This window comes from Leptodactylus fuscus, chromosome 4, assembly GCF_031893055.1.
Source record: "Leptodactylus fuscus isolate aLepFus1 chromosome 4, aLepFus1.hap2, whole genome shotgun sequence".
NCBI lineage: Eukaryota > Metazoa > Chordata > Amphibia > Anura > Leptodactylidae > Leptodactylus > Leptodactylus fuscus.
In genome coordinates, this window is record NC_134268.1 from 116,749,552 (window position 1) to 116,769,613 (window position 20,062).

Consider the following 20,062-nt stretch of genomic DNA (forward strand, 5'->3'; position numbering starts at 1 on the left):
TCTATCTATCTATCTATCTATCTATCTATCTATCTATCTATCTATCTATCAGTCTATCTATCCATCTATCTATCTATCTATCTATCTATCTATCTATCTATCTATACACACACACACACACAAACACACACACACACACACACACACATATATATATATATATATATATATATATATATATATATGTAAATATTTATATATGCACCTATATATATACTTATATGCATAAGTGCACATACAGTACAGCCCAAAAGGTCGGACACACCTTCTCATTCAATGAGTTTTCTGTATTTTCATGACTATGAAACTTGTAGATTCACACTGAAGGCATCAAAACTATGAATTAACACATGTGGAATTATATACTTAACAAAAAGTGTGAAACAACTGAAAATATGTCTTATATTCTAGGTTCTTCAACAGTGGCGGATCCAGACTTTGTGGGGCCCTGGGCAGTTGACTTTGGCGGGGGCCCTACTTACTGGGGGGTCTGGGGGTACCCCCCAGGATTTTGTTGAAAAAATTAGCCCTAAAAATGCGTTAGCTGTGTTTGACAAACTTATAAAACTGACCTTATTTGTGTACTATTAGCTGCATCGGGAGCGCGCACGAAAGGACAGCGGTATAGAAGCGACGTCAACTCGCTGCTGGCTTTGCATATGAAACCCTGCCCACCAAGAAAACCAGGAAGAAAGAAGAGTTTACAGTAGTGAAGACTGGTGAGTAAGGGACATGGGAATACCCCTTTAAGGGCCTCGTGCTTCTAACCCATACCTTCCAACTTTTGAAGATTATAAAGAGGGAGAAAATGTGTGGCGCGCTCTGCCCACTTTTATGTTGACTCCACCCATTCTCATTCATTTTTCATGTGCTCCCACACAGTATAATCCTCCTACAGTCACCCATCAATTATATGATCCCCCTCTATCTCTCCCCAGTTTCATATACACCCTTCATCTGCCCCTAGTTTCATGTTCCCCCTCCATCTCTGTCCCCAGTTTCATGTCCCCCCAGTTTCATGTCCCCCATTTCTGCCCAGTTTCATGCCATTCTCCCCCCCTTCATCTGCCACAGTGTCATGCCGTTCTCCCCCCCCCTTCATTTGCCCCCAGTTTCATGGGCTCCCTTCATTATGTTCCACTTTAATGATTAACAAAAAAAAAAAAAAAAACACTTACACTCACCTTCCAACGCTCCTCCGCCTGATAGTCCTACTGAATAGACTGTTAGCTGCTTTTTTCTTGCCATAATACAAATTCTACGTAAAGAAAAATGAGTGGCCATCATTATTTTAAGAAATGAAGGTCAGTCAGTCTGAAAAATTGTGAAAACTTGAAAGTGTCCCCAAGTGCAGTTGCAAAAACCATTAAGCGCTACAAAGAAACTCACATGAGGACCAACCCAGGAAAGGAAGACTAAGAGTCACCTCTGCTGCAGAGGATAAGTTCATCCGAGTCACCAGCCTCAGAAATTGCAGGTTAACAGCAGCTCAGATTAGAGACCAGGTCAATGCCACACAGAGTTCTAGCAAGCAGTCACATCTCTACAACAACTGTTAAGAGGAGACTTTCTGCAGCAGGCCTTCATAGTAAAATAGCTGCAAGAAAACCACTGCTAAGGACAGGCAACAAGCAGAAGAGACTTGTTTGGGCTAAAGAACACAAGGAATGGACATTAGACCAGTGGAAATCTGTGCTTTGGTCTGATGAGTCCAAATTTGAGAACTTTGGTTCCAACTACCATGTCTTTGTGCAACGCAGAAAAGATGAACGGATGGACTCCACATGCCTGGTTCCTACCGTGAAGTATGGAGGAGGAGGTGTGATGGTATGGGGCTGCTTTGCAGGTGACACTGTTGGGGAATTATTCAAAATTGAAGGCATACTGAACCATCATGGTTACCACAGCATCTTGCAGCGGCATGCTGTTCCATCCGGTTTGTGTTTAGTTGGACCATTATTTATTGTTCAACAGGACAATGACCCCAAACACACCACCAGGCTGTGTAAGGGCTATTTGGCCAAGAAGGAGAGTGATGGGTGCTACGCGAGATGACCTGGCCTCCACAGTCACCAGACCTGACCCCAATCGAGATGGTTTGGGGTGAGCTGGACCGCAGAGTGAAGGTAAAAGGGCCAACAAGTGATAAGAATCTCTGGGAACTCCTTCAATACTGTTGGAAGATCATTTCTGGTGACTACCTCTTGAAGCTCATTAAGAGAATGCCAAGAGTGTGCAAAGCATGAATCAAAGCAAAAGGTGGCTACTTTGAATATCCTAGAATATAAGACATATTTTTAGTTCAGTTCAGTTCAGTTTTGGTTAAGTATTTAATTCCACATGTGTTAATTCATATTTTTGATACCTTCAGTGTGACTCTACAATTTTCATAGTCATGAAAATGCACAAAACTCTTTGAATGAGAAGGTGTGTCCAATAGAGATGAGCGAGTAGTACTCGATCGAATAGGTATTCGATCGAATACTATGGTATTTGAAATACTCGTACTCGATCGAGTACCACTCGCTATTCGAATGTAAAAGTTTGATGCAGAACCAGCATTGATTGGCCGAATGCTATACAGTCGGCCAATCAACGCTGGTTCTTCTCCTACCTTTAGAAGTCTTCTCCGTGCAGCTTCTCCGCGGCGTCTTCCAGCTCTGAATTCACTCTGCCAGGCATCAGGCCTGGGCAGAGCCGACTGCGCATGTCCGCTTGTAGTGCGGGCATGCGCAGTCGGCTCTGCCCAGGCCCGATGCCTGGCAGAGTGAATTCAGAGCCGGAAGATGCCGCGGGTATGCTGCAAGGAGAAGACTTCTCGGAGGATCCAGCCTGACCCTCACTCGTGGACTTGGTAAGTATAATTTGATCGAATGTTGCCTACCCCTGAAACGAGCATTTCCCCTCCCCCCATAGACTATAATAGGGTTCGATATTCGATTTGAGAAGTCGAATATTGAGGGGATACTCGAAACAAATATCGAACCTGGAACATTTTACTGTTCGCTCAACTCTAGTATCCAAACTTTTGGTCTTTACTATATATATATATATATATATATATATATATATATATATATATATACACACACACACACACATACATACATATACATATGTCAAGTATGGTGTTTATTCAAAGATGTTCTGGAGTTGTTTTGCTACTTCTGGCACTGGGTGCATTGACTGAGTTCAAGGCATTGTGAAATCTACAGATTACCATAGGATTTCGGGTCTCAATGTAGGACCCAGTGTCAGAAAAATGGGTTTGCATTTTATTCCATGGGTCTTCCGGCAGGACAATGACCGCAGACATACTTCAAAAAGCACCAAGAAATGGAGGAAAACAAAATTCTGGAGAGTTTTGAAGTGGCCAGCAATGAGTCGGAATCTAAATTCTATTGAACACCCATGGAGATATCTTAAAATTGTTGTTGGGAGAAGGAACCCTTCAAATATAAGAGACTTGGAACAGTTTGTCAAAGAGGAGTGAGAGGTGTAAGAAGATATATAGATGGTGTGGGGGAGGTAGCTCGGTAGAAGCAGTGGTACGGACCCAGAGACAGGGACACAAATCTTGCAGCAAAGTGGTTTATTTAAGAAAAACAGCAAAATACATAATCCTTTACGTCAGGCACAAAAATGAGCAAAATAAACTACAGCCTTAACTTCAGTCAAAATAATGTCAAACCAAAATCTTGCTTGTCTGAGTGCTAACTAAACAGAAAATACTAAATGTGCATGTGGCTTACTAGCAGCCACACGAATCAACCAAAACAACACAGTACCATAACACAAGATTCTCAGTGTCAGGGCAGACTCAGCCACTTCCTTTCCTCCCAGGATCTGCTTTGAAGTGCAGGCTTAGCAGGAGTTTATGGCCCAGTAACAAGCCTATGACCCATACTTGGGCTGAAGCCTTCTCCAGACCTGCTCTGGACCTCACATAAGTCAGGAATCTGGAGCTGATATAGCTCGATTCCAGCACTTTGCCTTTCACCTTCTCACAATGGTTATAGGAAGCGATTGAGTTCAGTTATTTTATTCCAAAGGGTGTGCAACCAAAGTTGAGGGTGCTAGTGATTTTGTCCAACCCAAAATAACTTTCTATTACCTTACTAATACTGTCTAGTTACAACTGAATTTTTCTTATAAATATTAGCAGAATACAATCATAAAATTCTGCTGCATGGTGGTAACCACAAAGTCTGTATAATGTTATCAGTAGAGATGCGCGAGTAGTACTCGATTGAGTAGGTATTCGATCGAATACTACAGTATTCGAAATACTCGTACTCGATCAAGTACCACTCGCTGTTGGAATGTAAAAGTTTGATGCAGAACCAGCATTGATTGGCCGAATGCTATACAGTTGTCCAATCAATGCTGGTTCTTCTCCTACCTTTAGAAGTCTTCTCCGTGCAGCTTCCCCGCGGCGTCTTCCAGCTCTGAATTCACTCTGCCAGGCATCGGGGCTGGGCAGAGCTGACTGTGCATGTCCGGTTGTAGTGCGGGCATGTGCAGTTGGCTCTGTCCAGGCCTGATGCCTGGCAGAGTGAATGAAGAGCCGGAAGACGCCGCGGGGACCCTGCAAGGAGAAGACTGCATGGAGGATCCAGCCCGACCCTCACTCGTGGACTTGGTAAGTATAATTTGATCGAACGTTGCCTACCCCTGAAACGAGCATTTTTTTTCCCATAGACTATAATAGGGTTCGTTATTCGATTCAAGTAGTCGAATATTGAGGGGCTACTCGAAACGAGAATACAAGGGTGTAGGGAAACTAGCTAGTCCAAATACTTAAAGGGTCCCCACTTATCAAAATAAATGATAAAATGTAACTTTTACTAAATACACTGATAAAACTCGTCCCTCCTCAGTCCTTCTTAGTATAAAACCAAAATCAGCACCCTCTTATTGATATTCAATCGGGTATATTGAAAATTCCATGTGGACACCTTGCTCAGGAGGTAAGTATTGCTAGGTGAGTGTCAGTGGCTGGCTGGTCAAATGATTAATCAACCCCTCTGTCCACAACACCCCAATCTACATCACATTACTTCCAAGTCCATCCATTTTGGAGGTGTCCCCACTATATAAACACAATTGCTGGTGCCTAATAAATATATAGCAGATACAATGTTACAATGTTAGAAAGACACTGATGTATCTGGTTCTAACAGTATAGGGAGTAAATAGGTAAGAGACCTAGTTCAGGCAGGTGGGCATTTAGCAGTCAGTCATTCCACCCCATGTCTGTCTCTCACCACTAATCCATCCCCCTTCTATACCATATCTGTGTCCATTTCTAACTAAAGAATGTCCCCTACGCATTTCCCTATTCAGTTCATCAGGGGGAGTAAATAATTAGAACATGCACCCGATGTGCGGTTAAAACCGCAGTTCGTGGGACCACGGTGGTTGGCCCCGCTACTTAAAGACTGACACTGGACGTTGTGTCCGTCCGAGTCTATATAGAGCAAGACGGGCCGGCCCCGCCCATATTACACGCCCTCCTCGCCCTGCAGCACCAATCATTGTGCGGCTGGGCGTGAATACCAATTCATTAATGCTCTGGTCTGGGCCGATAGCTGCTCGCACATGCGCGAGCTGAAAGTAAAGCACAAATTTTTCCTGCACAACGCTGCAAGATCTGCCCGCAGGTCAAGGGAGTATAATCATTAACCCTATTGTTAGTCGCTGCCACCAATGTCTCTTTGTCCACAGTATAGGCATGGACCCATATCGGAATCCCAGCCTTCCAGTGTGCCCACAGTTATTACAGATTGGGTTTTTCTTATGGTACCGGACAGGAGTCTTAGTCCATATATTAAAGGTGTAGTCATGGGGTAGGGCATTTTTTATCATCACACTGTTTAACCATTAACCCCCCCCATATATGCAGTGTACCCTTATATCCAGACATAATACCGGATAGGTAAGTATCAACTTCCGTGTAAAATACTACAAACGTCCCGATATATTAAACACTTCCACCTTTTGTGTCCATTTTGTCTGGGTACCAGCAGGGTCCCATTTTGAGACCCAGTTCTCCAAAATGCCCATAGATACTGTAGTTTAATATTTCTGGTATTGGAACGATACCTTTGTACACTGACTCAGGAAGTCACCCTGGGGTATAGTTCCATGATCACAGTGTCTATCTACTGATCCCCCATACACATCTCTCTATCCGAGGCAGCAACACAGGTAAGTATCATGATATATACTCTACGTATCATAATGTGACGTTTTAATCCCTTACTCCACACAAGTGATCAAACATTAGGAGGAGCCACACATAAAGAATTCATAAATGACACGAGCTACAGCTTTTTATGGGCACCATGGATAAAGATTTCTACACATGCGTGTCCACCAACTACTGTCTCTTTTAAAATGCCACTGGGTATGATCATAATCTCCACTTTCGTAGCTCAGATGAAAAGCCACATATTTGCACATCAATAGAGTTTAAATCCATGACAGATACCACTATCCGGCTCATACGAAGAGTAAAAATGATATCGACTCATTTAGACCAGTCGGTTTAGTTGACTTGAATCTAAAGATCCATTGAGTCTCCTTCCGGAGAATCAGCCCGTCCCAGTCTCCCCGTCTGTTGGACCTGGGTACCCTCTCGATTCCTTGGAACTTAATTGCAAATGGATCACCCGCATGATGTAGCCATATGTGGTTTGCTACTGGGGTATCTCTCCTGTGAACTATATCCCCTATATGGTCCAGTATCCTCCTCCTGAACTCTCGCTTCGTCTTTCCGACATAATTAACCATGCAAGAGCAGGTCGTGGCATAGATAATTCCCTCGCTTTTGCAGTTTATGAATTGTCGTGTCTTAAAGCTCCTACCCACTCCATACGCCAGCACCTCCGTACCTTTCTTGATATAAGCGCACGCCCTACATGAGCCACATTTGTATGTCCCTGTAGTTTTCATTGCATCCAACCAGGTACTCTCAGGAGATAGAGGGGCAAGATGACTTTTTGTTACAATGTCAGATATATTTCTACCTCTCCTGTATGTTATTGAAGGAGGGTTGTTAATAAGTCCTTTATGTCGTCATCCTGTTTCAATATCCCCCAATAATTGTCAAAAATCCTAGAGACCTCCATAGCATGTTGATTGTATGTTCCAATCATACGTATTGTTTTAGATGTTTGTTCTCTAATCCTTGGAACAAGTAAGGACTCTCTTGGGGTAGCTCTTGCATCCTCCCGTGCTTTTTCCAAGATGCCCCTCGGGTATCCCCTGGCCAAGAACCTATCTAACAGGGATTGACTTTGCTTCTCATATTCCATTAATGAGGAGCAGTTCCTCCTGACACGGAGGAACTGTCCCCTTGGTATTCCCCGCTTCAGTGGCAGGGGATGATGGCTGTCCCATGCCAATACTGAATTAGTCGCGGTGTGTTTTCGAAACAAAGTTGTTTCCAATGTGCCCTCATCCGTGATCGAGATGGTAATATCAAGAAATGGTATCTGTTTTTTGTCAATGGTGGAGGTAAAACGTAGGTTCAGATCGTTCAGGTTAAGCCGTTCCACAAACTCATTAAATTGCTCAGTACTCCCTGTCCACACTATCATGATGTCATCTATATAACGCAGCCAAAGCTGCACATGCTCCGTCCATTTTTCGAGCTCCTCCCCAAACACGACAGTTTGTTCCCATAGACCTAAGTACAGGTTGGCATAAGTTGGTGCGGCGGGGCACCCCATCGCGGTGCCCCGCCGCTGGTGGTATACTCTGCCATCAAATAGAAACACGTTGTGTGTGAGTGTGAACTCCAACAGCTTGATGATAAAGCTATTATGGTCCCTATAGCGGTTCCCCCGGGTCCCGAGGAAGCGCCCCACAGCCCCACACCCCTTGTCATGAGGGATGGAGCTGTAGAGCGCCTCCACATCAAGGGATGCCAAGGCCGCCCCCGATGGTATATGGACGCCCTCCAAACGACGGAGGACGTCCATGATGTCCCGGACATAGGACGGGAGCGCAAGGACAAACAGACGTAATACTTTGTCCAGGTATTCACTAATTCCCTGTGTCAGCCCGCCTATGCTCGAGACTATGGGGCGACCCTTAAGGGGGGGATACCCCTTGTGTATCTTTGGTAGGGTGTAAAAGGTCGGGACCCGGGGGTGTGCCGGGGACATGTACATCCATTCCGCATGTGTGATGTGACCTTGTGCCTTGGCTTCATCCAGTATATCCCTCAGCTGGCTACAGAAGATTTCAGTGGGGTCAGAAGGGAGAGCCTGGTAACCCGATGTATCCGATAATATGTCATTACATATATCAATATATTGTTTACGGTCCAGGATCACCAGGTTCCCCCCTTTGTCAGAGGCCTTACACACCCCCGGGTCCCGACCTTTTACACCCTACCAAAGATACACAAGGGGTATCCCCCCCTTAAGGGTCACCCCATAGTCTCGGGCATAGGCGGGCTGACGCAGGGAATTAGTGAATACCTGGACAAAGTATTACGTCCGTTTGTCCTTGCGCTCCCGTCCTATGTCCGGGACACCATGGAAGTCCTCCGTCGTTTGGAGGGCGTCCATATACCATCGGGGGCGGCCTTGGCATCCCTTGATGTGGAGGCACTCTACAGCTCCATCCCTCATGACAAGGGGTGTGGGGCTGTGGGGCGCTTCCTCGGGACCCGGGGGAACCGCTATAGGGACCATAATAGCTTTATCATCAAGCTGTTGGAGTTCACACTCACACACAACGTGTTTCTATTTGATGGCAGAGTATACCACCAGCGGCGGGGCACCGCGATGGGGTGCCCCGCCGCACCATCTTATGCCAACCTGTACTTAGGTCTATGGGAACAAACTGTCGTGTTTGGGGAGGAGCTCGAAAAATGGACGGAGCATGTGCAGCTTTGGCAGCGTTATATAGATGACATCATGATAGTGTGGACAGGGAGTACTGAGCAATTTAATGAGTTTGTGGAACAGCTTAACCTGAACGATCTGAACCTACGTTTTACCTCCGCCATTGACAAAAAACAGATACCATTTCTTGATATTACCATCTCGATCACGGATGAGGGCACATTGGAAACAACTTTGTTTCGAAAACACACCGCGACTAATTCAGTATTGGCATGGGACAGCCATCATCCCCTGCCACTGAAGCGGGGAATACCAAGGGGACAGTTCCTCCGTGTCAGGAGGAACTGCTCCTCATTAATGGAATATGAGAAGCAAAGTCAATCCCTGTTAGATAGGTTCTTGGCCAGGGGATACCCGAGGGGCATCTTGGAAAAAGCACGGGAGGATGCAAGAGCTACCCCAAGAGAGTCCTTACTTGTTCCAAGGATTAGAGAACAAACATCTAAAACAATACGTATGATTGGAACATACAATCAACATGCTATGGAGGTCTCTAGGATTTTTGACAATTATTGGGGGATATTGAAACAGGATGACGACATAAAGGACTTATTAACAACCCGTCCTTCAATAACATACAGGAGAGGTAGAAATATATCTGACATTGTAACAAAAAGTCATCTTGCCCCTCTATCTCCTGAGAGTACCTGGTTGGATGCAATGAAAACTACAGGGACATACAAATGTGGCTCATGTAGGGCGTGCGCTTATATCAAGAAAGGTACGGAGGTGCTGGCGTATGGAGTGGGTAGGAGCTTTAAGACACGACAATTCATAAACTGCAAAAGCGAGGGAATTATCTATGCCACGACCTGCTCTTGCATGGTTAATTATGTCGGAAAGACGAAGTGAGAGTTCAGGAGGAGGATACTGGACCATATAGGGGATATAGTCCACAGGAGAGATACCCCAGTAGCAAACCACATATGGCTACATCATGCGGGTGATCCATTTGCAATTAAGTTCCAAGGAATCGAGAGGGTACCCAGGTCCAACAGACGGGGAGACTGGGACGGGCTGATTCTCCGGAAGGAGACTCAATGGATCTTTAGATTCAAGTCAACTAAACCGACTGGTCTAAATGAGTCGATATCATTTTTACTCTTCGTATGAGCCGGATAGTGGTATCTGTCATGGATTTAAACTCTATTGATGTGCAAATATGTGGCTTTTCATCTGAGCTACGAAAGTGGAGATTATGATCATACCCAGTGGCATTTTAAAAGAGACAGTAGTTGGTGGACACGCATGTGTAGAAATCTTTATCCATGGTGCCCATAAAAAGCTGTAGCTCGTGTCATTTATGAATTCTTTATGTGTGGCTCCTCCTAATGTATGATCACTTGTGTGGAGTAAGGGATTAAAACGTCACATTATGATACGTAGAGTATATATCATGATACTTACCTGTGTTGCTGCCTCGGATAGAGAGATGTGTATGGGGGATCAGTAGATAGACACTGTGATCATGGAACTATACCCCAGGGTGACTTCCTGAGTCAGTGTACAAAGGTATCGTTCCAATACCAGAAATATTAAACTACAGTATCTATGGGCATTTTGGAGAACTGGGTCTCAAAATGGGACCCTGCTGGTGCCCAGACAAAATGGACACAAAAGGTGGAAGTGTTTAATATAACGGGACGTTTGTAGTATTTTACACGGAAGTTGATACTTACCTATCTGGTATTATGTCTGGATATAAGGGTACACTGCATATATGGGGAGGTTAATGGTTAAACAGTGTGATGATAAAAAATGCCCTACCCCATGACTACACCTTTAATATATGGACTAAGACTCCTGTCCGGTACCATAAGAAAAACCCAATCTGTAATAACTGTGGGCACACTGGAAGGCTGGGCTTCCGATATGGGTCCATGCCTATACTGTGGACAAAGAGACATTGGTGGCAGCGACTAACAATAGGGTTAATGATTATACTCCCTTGACCTGCGGGCAGATCTTGCAGCGTTGTGCAGGAAAAATTTGTGCTTTACTTTCAGCTCGCGCATGTGCGAGCAGCTATCGGCCCGGACCAGAGCATTAATCACGCCCCCTGAATTGGTATTCACGCCCAGCCGCACAATGATTGGTGCTGCAGGGCGAGGAGGGCGTGTAATATGGGCGGGGCCGGCCCGTCTTGCTCTATATAGACTCGGACGGACACAACGTCCAGTGTCAGTCTTTAAGTAGCTGGGCCAACCACCGTGGTCCCACGAACTGCAGTTTTAACCGCACATCGGGTGCATGTTCTAATTATTTACTCCCCCTGATTAACTGAATAGGGAAACGCGTAGGGGACATTCTTTGGTTAGAAATGGACACAGATATGGTATAGAAGGGGGATGGATTAGTGGTGAGAGACAGACATGGGGTGGAATGACTGACTGCTAAATGCCCACCTGCCTGAACTAGGTCTCTTACCTATTTACCCCCTATACTGTTAGAACCAGATACATCAGTGTCTTTCTAACATTGTAACATTGTATCTGCTATATATTTATTAGGCACCAGCAATTGTGTTTATATAGTGGGGACACCTCCAAAATGGATGGACTTGGAAGTAATGTGATGTAGATTGGGGTGTTGTGGACAGAGGGGTTGATTAATCATTTGACCAGCCAGCCGCTGACACTCACCTAGCAATACTTACCTCCTGAGCAAGGTGTCCACATGGAATTTTCATTATACCCAATTGAATATCAATAAGAGGGTGCTGATTTTGGTTTTATACTAAGAAGGACTGAGGAGGGACGAGTTTTATCAGTGTATTTAGTAAAAGTTACGTTTTATCATTTATTTTGATAAGTGGGGACCCTTTAAGTATTTGGGCTACTCGAAACGAATATCGAATCTAGAACATTTTACAGTTCGCTCATCTCTAGTTATCAGCAATATTCCTCACTGCTATTCACATTCTTTCCTGCAGATTGGTACTAGCTGATGGTTGTGTGTATATACTCACATTATTATTACTATATATTTCATCCTAAACATTTATTGCAACTTCATGAGCGTTTTATAATTGCTGCCAGAGAATTTGTTTGGCCCACATTTTGTCCAGCAGCCTGGTGGAAAGATTGCCATAGAGGCACTCCCCATGGCTGTACTTATAAAGACACCAATCCTCCCACCTGTGGTGTCCTGCCCCATGTTCCTCCAATCCACAGTTGGCAGGAGAGGGTAGTGATAGCTGACATACACATTGTTATGGGAACCACACATGTGACTTTAACAAAACCTCCTCGAGCCATAGCACCAATGCTTCAACAAGAGACTATACAGTAGGCATCCCAGAGGAGGTTAAACCTCACAGCATAGGGGATACATGCAAATAAGTACAATAAAATGAAATGAACATCAGAAATAGATGAAAAAGAAAAAAAAAGTTAGTTCATTAAAGGCACAATATTAATGGGGACACTTTAAGATTTAACAAGGATTTTGCTTAATAAGGTTCATGATTATGCTAATGGAAAATAACAAAAGAAGCATGTAGCAATGAATACACTTAGGTCAATTGTTGTATATAGCAATCTAAAGTACCAAAACTTTCACTGTCATCATACATATATAATTTACTTCTGCTATAGAACCCATAGTAAGAGAGCTAAATGAAGCAAGCCTATAAATTGGTTCATTCAATCAGTGCAAGACAGTGGTGAGCAAGACAGTGGCGAGTGGCATATAATATGAATTCGTTATAGGAAAGTAAACTACACCAGTATTCATTGGCCTTAATTTGTTGTAATAGGTCACAACAAGAACTGTGCTTTGTGACATAGCCAAGGGCACTGCTGCAGATCACCATACGCCAGTGAATTGTCATGGGCACCCTGTTTTTAATGGTCTATTCTTGGACTGATTTTTTCAGATCTCCTATGCATCTGCTAAACTCCCTTATGGACTTACCAATGTATTGAAATCCACATTTTCAAGTGATCAAATACATAGATACAAGTAGTTTTACAGTTATCCAAAAATGCATTAGAAAAACCTGCCCAGCAGATGAAGTTTTAACCCCTTCCCGCCGATGGCATTTTTTGATTTTCGTTTTTCGTTTTTGACTCCCCGTTTTGAAACCCCATAACTTTTTTATTATTATTATTATTATTATTATTATTCTGCTCCCAGAGCCATATGAGGTCTTAATTTTTGCGGGACAAATTTTTCTTGATGATGCTACCATTAATTATTCTATATAATGTACTGGGAAGCAGGAAAAAAATTCAGAATGGGGTGGATTTGAAGAAAAAATGCATTTCTGCGACTTTCTTACAGGCTTTGGTTTTACGACATTCACTGTGCAGCCAAAATGACATGTCCCCTATATTCTGTGTTTCGGTACGGTTCCAGGGATACCAAATTTATATGGTTTTATTTACATTTTGACCCCTAAAAAAAATTCCAAAACGGTGTTAAAAATGTTTTTTTCTAAAAGTCGCCATATTCCGACGGCCGTAACTTTTTTATACATAGGTGTACGGGGATGCATAGGGCGTCTTTTTTTGCGGGGCCGGGTGTACTTTTTAGTTCTACCATTTTCGGGAAATGTTATTGCTTTGATCACTTTTTATTCAAATTTTTATCAGAATCAAAACAGTGAAAAAACGGCGGTTTGGCACTTTTGACTATTTTTCCTGCTACGGCGTTTACCGAACAGGAAAAATATTTTTATAGATTTGCAGAGCGGGCGATTTCGGACGCGGGGATACCTAACATGTATATGTTTCACAGTTTTTAACTACTTTTATATTTGTTCTAGGGAAAGTGGGGTGATTTGAACTTTTAATACTTTTTATATTTTTTTATATTTTTTTTTTACTTTTTTTTAATTTATTTTTTTGCATTTATTAGACCCCCTAGGGGTGTTGAACCCCAGGGGGTCTGATCACTAATGCAATGCATTACAATGCTAATGCATTGCAATGCATTGCAAAAAATCATCATCTCTTTTGCAGGCTGCATACACCAGCCTGCAAAAGAGAGAATTTGCAGACCGGCTGGGAGCCTTTAACAAGGCTCCCGGCTGCCATGGCAACATGACGTCGGCCCTGGAGCATGCTCCAGGAGCCGTCGATCCCTGCCAAAATGGCGGCGCCCATGCGCCGCCGGGAAAATGGCACCTCCGGCGCCTTTGACAGCAGCGCCGGAGGGGTTAATGCCTCCGATCGGTCCGGGGACCGATCGGAGGCATTAGAGCCGGTTGTCTACTGCTTAAAGCAGTAGACACCCGGCGGCTATGACGGCCGCCCGGCTCCCGGGCGGTCGCCATAGTTACAGACCCGACACGCGCCGTACTATTACGGCGCATGTCGGGAAGGGGTTAAAGGATTTTCTTTGATGAACAGACACATAGACCTTAAGAGAACCACAGCTGTAAGTACCAATGAGTTTTTCAGAGAGCCAGGTCCTTAAATCATTCACGGATACAAGATGACTATCCAGAATGTCTCATCTTTTGAACCAATTACAGAAGGAAAAGTCTCCCAGCTCCTCTCTTATTCTTGCCCTACAATCTGTAGTACTGTCCCTTTCCCCTTACACCTTCTGCAATCTCTGTCACTTGCCGTCACTACTTATCTTCCTAAAACATTTCATCTCTCTCTATCTTTAGAATCTTATCCTCCTCTTTCAAACATGCTGCCATAACCGCACTACTGAAGAAATCTTCCATTGGCCCACTCTGTGCTGCTAATTGTCGAATATTTCTAACCTCCCCTTCATCTCCAACACCTTGGAATGATTGGTCTATTCTCATTACATTCGCTAACTTTCCACTATCTCTCTTCTTGACCTTTACAATCTGGCTATCACACTCTGCACTCTACTGAAAAGGCCCTCACAAAAGTATCCAATGATCTACTGATGGCTAAATCTAATGGTGACCATTGTCTTCTTATTCTTCTGGATCTCCCTGCAGCATTTGACACAGCACTTGGTTTCTAGTACCAATACCTCATCCTGTGACATCACCCCTGCATTAAAATACAGAACACGAGTGTCAGTCTCTCTGCTGTCTCAAATATCATGTCTTTGTTTTATCTGAAACTGAAAGATTGAACTACTACTGTTTCCACCATCTAACAGACCTAACCCTGATATCTCCATGTTAGTGTCTGGCCTTACCCTAACTCCCTGACAGTATGCCTCCTTCCTCAGGATTGTGTTTGACTGAGACCTTTTCATTACCCTCCATATCCAATCACTCGCATGCTCATGTCTTCTCCACCTCAAAAACATCTGCAGAATCTGCCTTTTCCTTTATATGAAAACTTTAAAAATCCTTATTGTTGACTCACTCTGACTCACTCTCACGTAGACTACTGTAACTCCTTACTAATCGGTCTTCCCCTTTCTAAACGCTCCCCTCTACAATCTATTCTGAATGCAGCAGTCAGGTTCATCTATCATTCTATATGCTACAGCAATGCCTCCGGCCTGTGCCAGTCACTACATTGGATGCCTATTCATTATACACTCACCGGCCACTTTATTAGGTACACCATGCTAGTAACGGGTTGGACCCCCTTTTGCCTTCAGAACTGCCTCAATTCTTCGTGGCATAGATTCAACAAGGTGCTGGAAGCATTCCTCAGAGATTTTGGTCCATATTGACATGATGGCATCACACAGTTGCCGCAGATTTGTCGGCTGCACATCCATGATGCGAATCTCCCGTTCCACCACATCCCAAAGATGCTCTATTGGATTGAGATCTGGTGACTGTGGAGGTCATTGGAGTACAGTGAACTCATTGTCATGTTCAAGAAACCAATCTGAGATGATTCCAGCTTTATGACATGGCGCATTATCCTGCTGAAAGTAGCCATCAGATGTTGGGTACATTGTGGTCATAAAGGGATGGACATGGTCAGCAACAATACTCAGGTAGGCTTTGGCGTTGCAACGATGCTCAATTGGTACCAAGGGGCCCAAAGAGTGCCAAGAAAATATTCCCCACACCATGACACCACCACCACCAGCCTGAACCGTTGATACAAGGCAGGATGGATCCATGCTTTCATGTTGTTGACGCCAAATTCTGACCCTACCATCCGAATGTCGCAGCAGAAATCGAGACTCATCAGACCAGGCAACGTTTTTCCAATCTTCAATTGTCCAATTTCGATGAGCTTGTGCAAATTGTAGCCTCAGTTTCCTGTTCTTAGCTGAAAGGAGTGGCACCCGGTGTGGTCTTCTGCTGCTGTAGCCCATCTGCCTCAAAGTTCGACGTACTGTGCGTTCAGAGATGCTCTTCTGGCTACCTTGGTTGTGACGGGTGGCTATTTGAGTCACTGTTGCCTTTCTATCAGCTCGAACCAGTCTGGCCATTCTCCTCTGACCTCTGGCATCAACAACGCATTTCCGCCCACAGAACTGCCGCTCACTGGATGTTTTTTCTTTTTCGGACCATTCTCTGTAAACCCTAGAGATGGTTGTGCGTGAAAATCCCAGTAGATCAGCAGTTTCTGAAATACTCAGACCAGCCCTTCTGGCACCAACAACCATGCCACGTTCAAAGGCACTCAAATCACCTTTCTTCCCCATACTGATGCTCGGTTTGAACTGCAGGAGATTGTCTTGACCATGTCTACATGCCTAAATGCACTGAGTTGCCGCCATGTGATTGGCTGATTAGAAATTAAGTGTTAACGAGCAGTTGGACAGGTGTACCTAATAAAGTGGCCGGTGAGTGTAGAATACAATATAAACTTATCACCCCCATCCACAAGGCTCTCTATAATCCTGCATGTCCTTACATTGTCTCTCTCATCTCTGTCTATCACCCAACACGCACTCTCCATTCAGTCAATGACATAAGACGAACATCCTCTATTATCAGATCCTCCTACTCTCGTATCCAAGACTTCTCCGGAGCTGAACCACTTCTCTGGAATGCTCTACCTTGGAAATCAGATTAACTCACAAGTTATACAGCTTCAAAAAGTGCTAAAGACATCTTTTCAGACAGACTTCTACAGTTAGATTCTCTCAAATTAGCCCCCCACTTGTGCTGTATTGGACTTTAACTTTATATATCCAACCTCTATCACCACAATAAAGGACACTGTCTTATGACAGCTCAAACAGCATAATTTATATGCTTGATGAAAATAAACTTTATCACAAAAATGGCTGGACCACTGTATAAACAATGCTACCTCCTATGCTGTCCCTGCTACCTATTGCGTCACACCCTCTACTTCATAGATTGTGAGCTCTTGCGAGCAGGGCCTTCAGTTCTGTTGTATGAATTGGCTTACTACTCTCTAATGTCTTATTTTGTCTGTTCTTGAACCCTACAAATTGTGAAGTGCTGTGGAATAAGTTGCTGCTATATAAATAAAATAGGTTATTATTATTATTCCCCTGTGGTAGATGACTGATGGTGCCCTCCTCATTAGAGGTCCAATATCAGGATCCATCTGTAGGATAACCCAATGCTTATTCAAGACCTCTGCACTTCCTCATATGCCGAAACATGGGTCCCTAATATCCGGACAAGAGTCCCTTGTTTGGCAAATGTCTAAGGTTAAGGAGGTCCACCCTGTGGGGGTTTAAACTTGCTCTGGCATGCTTGTTGGTTAGTTTCATGCTATTTGACAAAATGTGGGCCAAATAAATGCCCCGGCATCAATTACAAATTCCTGATGATTCTGCAATAAACATGTCAGATGAAAATTATAGTAATAATGGTGAGACTATATACAGGTATAATGTACTGGGAAGCAGGAAAAGAAATTCAAAATAGGGTGGAATTGAAGAAAAAGTGCTTTTTTATGGGCTTTGTTTTTACTGCAAATGGTCCTTCTTATGTCTTTCTTTCATCAATGGTTTTCTTCTTTCCACTGTTCCATAAAGGCCAGATTTGTGGAGTGCATGACTTATAGTTATCCTGTGGACCAATTCCCCCACCTGAGCTGTGGATTTCTGCAGCTCATCCTGATTAAACATGGGCCTCTTGGCTGCTTTTCAGACCAGTGCTATCCTTGCTCGGTCTATTAGTTTAGGTGGGCAGCCATGTCTTGGTAGATTTGCAGTTGTACAATACAATGATGGATTGAATATTGCTCCTTGGAATGCTCAAAGTTTGTTTTTATAACCTAACCCTGCTTTAAACTTCTCCATAACTGTCTTTGACCTGTCTGGTGAGTTCCTTGGTCCTCATGATGCTGTTTGTTCACTAGTGTTCTTTAACAAACCACTGAGGCCTTCACAGAACAGGTGTATTTATACTGAGACTATATTACACACAACTGGACTCTATTAATTAAGTGACTTCTCAAGACAATTGTGCACACTGGATTTTATTTAGGAGTATCAGGGTACAGGGGGCTGAAAACTTTTGCACATCACACTTTTCAGATTTATATTCGATTAAAATTTTGAAAACCATGCATCATTTTTATTCCACTTCACTATTATGTGCTAGTTTGTGTTGGCCTATCACTTAAAATCTCAATAAACTATATTTAAGTTTGTGGTTATAAAATGTGAAATAGTTCAAGGGGTATGAATACTTTTGCAAGCCACTGTAGGTTTAGTGGCATTATAAACATAACATATAATTGGAAAAGAACATTCATTAGTAATTGGAATTACAAATTGTCACTTCAAATTTAGATTTATATTTGCAAAATCTTTTAAATGTTGCCGAGACAGTAGCTGACAACCTGAAAATCAATATTTTGACAGATTGGTACTAAGGCCTTTCAGTCGTTTGACATAATATCTAAGTCTTGTGCACTCTATCAAAATATTATCTCAAACATAAAATCATGTTATGCATAGTTGTCTTTAGGTTCACTGCATTTTCTTTTGGAAATGTGAAAGATGTTGGGTGCATAGTCACATCAACATGTGCTCAAAATGACATTTTCATTGTTTCCATATGTGTGATTCACTGCAGCTAAAAAGAATTTTATGACATTATTTTTATTACATTCAATATTTTATTCTACAGTAGGACATGGTAGCTATGAATTACTTTCTGTGATACTTGTATAAGTCACCAGTGACATAGGACTTTTTGTCCATGATATTAGATGGACTCTGCAACAGATGGATTCCTAATCATATGTGAACATAGCCTGAGTATTTAAAGAAAAATTCAAGTTATCACAAAATATTTTACTTTTATAACCACCTAAAGGTGTACCATGAAGCCTAAAGTTAACAATACAAAGTCTGTAATAAGACCATGCCTACCATGGTGTCTTCTTATTTGGCAGAGGGCTTTGGGGCACCTTCACACAGCAGTGCCTGTGTGCGAAAGCAACTGTTATTAATATTTCCGTCTTGAAGGATAGCAGTGATGGTTACCAGTGATGGTTAGGTTTCAAAAATGTTATGAAATTGTAAGGGAATTGCTAAGACAGCAATTCCCAGAACTGTTAAACCCTGGGAGGGGCACAAGAGACAGTGAGCCCTAAGCTGAAGCCCCCCGCTTTCCCTTCCTATTGCCAGGCCCTATCCTAGGTAATAGGCGACAACCACGAGGACAATCCCTCCCTGAATATGTGACACACAAAACGCAGACAAGACGAACAACAACAAAGGGAGGTCAGCTAGCCAGGGTTCGGTAACAGGAGAGTGATGCAGTGCCAAATCGGAGTCAAGAGAATAGTCAGTAGGAAGCCAGAGGTCAAGGATAATAGTATAAGCAAACAGGGACAGTCAGAGCAGGTATGCGCACGGCAATAACAAGCACTGGTGTGAATGGGAACCAAGTCTAAATAGGGAGGAAGAACCCGCCCATGGAGTTCGCAGAAAGGCAGCTGTCAATCACAGGGCAAGGCCAGATTAACTACTTAATGGACAGAGGCAACCTAGGCAGAAGACGGGTGTGGTGCAAATCCAATTAAGGACTAGAGCCGTGTTCACACAGTGCAACTAACAACTTTAAGCAGATTCTCAAACTGCACACGCCTCCTGCGCCGCAGCATGCGAGCAGAGGGTGGTGCAGTGACCTGAACAGGCAGAGATGTTACAGAAATCACAACATGTGCAATCACATGATAAGGCAAAAGAACCATGCTTATATTTTATATATGTTACTGTTACTTTGATAAATTTGTTAGTATGAATAATAACCAGGTATTATACATAATAACCAGTAAAAGTGCTTAATATAA